Source organism: Pleuronectes platessa, chromosome 4, assembly GCF_947347685.1.
Source record: "Pleuronectes platessa chromosome 4, fPlePla1.1, whole genome shotgun sequence".
In the NCBI taxonomy this organism is placed as follows: Eukaryota; Metazoa; Chordata; class Actinopteri; order Pleuronectiformes; family Pleuronectidae; genus Pleuronectes; species Pleuronectes platessa.
This window is the reverse complement of record NC_070629.1, coordinates 4327920-4332429: the sequence shown is the minus strand read 5'-3', so window position 1 is coordinate 4332429 and position 4510 is coordinate 4327920. Positions and strand designations below refer to the sequence as shown.

General features: G+C 40.3%; 1 long non-coding RNA gene across 1 annotated transcript; it reads left to right on the top strand.

Annotated features, from left to right (window-relative positions):
• The first annotated feature begins 1067 nt into the window (after positions 1–1067).
• Positions 1068–4282, top strand: LOC128437647 (uncharacterized). The gene is made up of 3 exons (XR_008338247.1): positions 1068–1651; positions 2535–2588; positions 3189–4282. It is a non-coding gene; the product is annotated as an uncharacterized LOC128437647 (long non-coding RNA).
• Positions 4283–4510: the final 228 nt, after the last annotated feature.

Here is a 4510-nt window from a genome sequence, read left to right as displayed (position 1 = left end):
ACTACTGACCTATGATCACAATACTGATCTGAACAGCTCCACATATAAATATTAGTTCAGGGTCATAGCGCCACCTACTGATCAGTGTGTAAAGTAAGTTGTGTTAACATTGTCCAATTGACACAAAATTGCTCACGCTACATCAGAGCGCCTACATGAACAGATATATATGTCTGTGCGTAATAATAGTGATGGCGCCACCTACTGGCAAACCTACTGCCGCAGAGCGCAAAACGCATGCAACGTGGAGAAGTGCATGCTCGATCGATGATGTGCGCTTGGTCATCGATCGCTCTCTCCAAGGACCGCAACAGGCTTCAACGTGCGGGTGCTCGGGCCCGCAAGTGCTACAACGTAGCCCTAGTTATTAGGGCCCGAGCACCGAAATCGGTGGGAGGCCCTATTGAAATTGAAATGATTATTATTATTATTATTATTATTATTTTTCTTAGCTTAAATGACTTGGCTTTTTGAGGGCTTTAATGTGCTCAAAAAGTTGTAGGAGTTTGCAGTAAATTCGAAGGCGGCGAAAATTTACGTATTCTGGAGTATTTTGAAAAGGGCGTGGCAAAATGGCTCAAGAGCGCCACCTACGGAAAAGCCCCTCATTTAGCATTCACCGATCTTCAAAAAAAACAAAGACTATTGTGTATCATGACTAGATGCACAAAAAAGTCCATCAGTGCATTATGAATAACGCAACAGGAAGCCCGCCAGTTTGACTTTAGTGGCCATTTTGGTCATATTCGATATTTTTTGTTTTAAGTACTCCTCCTACAGCTTTCATCAAATCAACTTACAATTTAGACGATCGTCATCACAACAAAATGGAGATCTAAAGTTATTGAAGGATTAAGTTTTAGCAAAACCGTCTGACCGTGGTGTGGCCTCAAAGTTTGATTAAACGCCATCAAAACACGGGCTCCTGTATCTTGGACATATTTTGTCCAATCGAGTCCAAACTATACACATAAGACAAGAGTCGCGACCTGAAGACATCGGTACCGAAATCGTGACTTAAAATCACAGCGTCCCCTGGTGGCAACAGCAAATGTCTTGTTTTTCTATGTGTTATAGTTTGATTCACTACTCGTAGGGCCTTCATTAAATCAACGTAAAAATTTGATGCATGTGTTCAAAACAAGATGAAGATCTAAAGTTAACGAAATTGCAACTTTTCATAATACTGTGTGACCGTGGTGTGGCTTCCAGTTTGAGGAATGAAAACATCTATATCTGGCAGATGTGCTGCAATATTTAGTCACTAGATGGCAGTGTCAGACCATGCTTTGTGTTATCTATGCATTAACAGACTGTGTTTACAGGGTGGCCAACTTTAGAGGAGAATTAAACCTTTTACAGCATTGCTCAAACTTTGGTTTTAGTCTCAATCGCTAAGTTCTTCCTTCATGACAACTCTGAGGGGGGTGTATTTTATTTTAACTCCCTTGTTTAAGCGATATAGATGTTTGAAATTCACGTGACGTCACAGTGTAAGCTGTGCTGTGTGTTGTGAGTTCGGCTTTCACCAGTTACACGTGAACGCCTCATGAAATGGCTTACACCCACATACCCGGTAAATTACACACTTTGATGTTCTGCTCCTTCTCCTGACGGTCACGGTAACGATGTCTGCGCCTCCGTTTCTGTGGTAAGTCACGTTAAGTATTTTATTTCGATGTGATTCGCAGGGTGCCTTTGAATCAGCCGTGATAGCTACGGGACGCTAATCCGGGAGCTACATACCAGCTCAGTGTATATCAACGGGTTCGATGCGAATGCCAGCTGTTACCGAAACAACCGCCATGAACGCAGGTCCACCAAGCAGAGATAAGCGTTCGTTTATAAGGATGACTCTGAGACAGGAGACTGTGTGTCGGCTTCATTTTCGCTAGCGCCGGAGGCTAACTAGCTCGCTAACAAGCAAGCTAACGATATCTTCGAATGGGTGCAGTAACTGTTCTTCGATTCGATTGGGGTTATTACCGACAAACACCGACATGAAACGACATGAGCGGGTCCACCCAGCAGATATAAGCGTTACTTTATGCGGATGACTCTGAGACAGGAGACTGTGTGTCGGCTTGTAAGTTAGTTTCGCTAGCGGGCTAGCGATGCTAACTGAAACCTGAGAAACCTGAGTGTTTAAAGTCACATCTGCATTGCAAGAGCAGCTGTTCAAAGGAGCATTACGTGTCCTAAAGCTCTTTCTTCAGAGTAGTGTTGTAACGTGTTACAGTGAAAAGTAACCGTGTCTCCCACCTTCAGTATTTAAATCGTTAATCTCAGACAGACTTCACTGAATTCTTTTGTTAAATATGAGTAAATCATAGCCTTGTAACTTTACTAGAACAGACAGTGTCATACAGAATTGTAGGCTACTATGCACTACCTATTTCCTAAGCTGAAATGATTATGATCTGATTAACTTTGAATTAATATTTTATTATTACCATGTAAAAGTCTGTTAAGCAGATAACATGGCACATGTATGACTTAACATATCTGTGTATTTGTGTTCAATGTTCCTCTAGGATGTCCAGCGTGAGACACAACTTGAATCCAACCAGACTGAACACTGACTCCAGGTACAGACCTGTTTTCATTACTTACAAAGTATTGCACATAATACATAATGTGTTAAATTATAATGCAATACTTTTAATGTGAAATAGCTCCATACTAAACATTCATTGTCATGGTAGTGCACGTTTTAATCCAAAAGCATATTCAAATACATAGTTGAATATCCACCGAAAATAAGAATACACACTTTGTTCATATGTAACTCTAATAAATACTGTATAAGTTACATGAAAATATATGTTCAATTATGTGAAGGGTGATTTTCATTACTATTATACTAATGGAGATTTAGCACTTGCTACACATTGTAAGAGCAGCTGTGCAAAGGAGCACTACGTATCCTAAGGCTCTTTATTCAGAGTCACAGTGTTGATGTCCTGTCACGTGTTACAGTGAAAAATAACCGTGTCTACTAGTGTTTACATCGTTAATCTCAGGCAGACTTCCCTGAATTATTTTGTTAAATATAAATACATTATAGCCGTGAACTTTACTAGAACAGACAGTGTTCATAGAGAATTTGAAAATGATGTACACTACCTATTTCCTAAGATGAAATGATTATGATCTGATTATTTTTATGTTTCCTCTCATTTTATTAGGGACGGACGAGCCTGAAGGACACAGCTGTGATGACCAATTGACCATGTTTTGTCTCTTATGGCAAAGCAGAAATATTAAACACTGGGTTCTTATCTAAAGTGTACCAAATCAGAAAGCAAAAGATACACATTGTTGTTATAAGTTTTTATTATTTTAACCAACCATAATGAAGATAGAAATGAATTCTTATCCATGCCACTTAGCAATGACTGCCACCACCAAACAGTTGCAGGCCATCTTTATTTAAGGGAGGAATTTAGAAGTGTTGTGTAGCTTCTGATGATGATGCAGTCGTCCACTTGTTGACCACCATGTTGCTGCTGACGACGTCAGGTGCTGCAGTTCCTCATCTATAAAGAGAAGAAACGCACTGTTAAAGAATGTTTTGAGTTGTGTATGAAGCACAACAGATTTCAGATAGAACCGTTGTACTGTGGTCTGGGTTTGTATCCTAATGGTTAAATGCACATATTTTAAGTCGCTTTTGATAAAAGTACTGAAAGAAATACAACATTGTAAAAATAGATAAAATGTCTTTCTACCTCATCTGTAATATTCAAGGTGATAATCTCCCACAGAGCTATTGATAACAGTCCACATCAAGTCTCTCCACTTCCCTCAGTGTGAAAACATAATTATATAATTAATTTGAGAACTGTTTACAACACTGATGTGTGGAGATTAAAATCATATCTAAACTGTCTAATTCACTGTAAAACTCCATGACATTCGCAGGCCATCTGTAGTTAAGGGAGCAACGTATGGAGTGATGTGTAGAGGGCAGAAACTTGGACTATGGGCAGAGAAGGTCTCTGGTTCGTCTCCGGTTCGACTCCACGGAGAGACAACAAAAGACAAACCTGGATTGATCTGTCCAAAAATCCAAGAGTCTCCCTACCCTCTCTAGTGCCCCTGAGCAAGGCACCTCACTCCCCCAACATCTGCTCCGTGAGCGCCGTACATGGTCGCTCACTGCTCTGTGTGTCCTGCACCAGATGGGTAAAAAGCAGAGATTAAATTTCCCTACCTGCATGAGTGTGCCTTTGCATGTCTGTGCATGTGTTTGGGACGAATAAATGGATCTTAATCTTAATCTTTTAATCTTGATCAGTTGTCTTCCAGTTGACCAGCATGAAGCTGCAAATCTCCACCATGTTGCTGCTGAGGACATCAGGAGCTGCATTAATGAGGAGCAGAAGCACACTGTTATGAATGTTTTGTGTTGTGTATGAAGCACCACATATTTCAGATAGAACCGATGTACTGGGCTCTGGGTTTGTATACTAATGGTTAAATGCACATACTTTAAATCGCTTTTGAT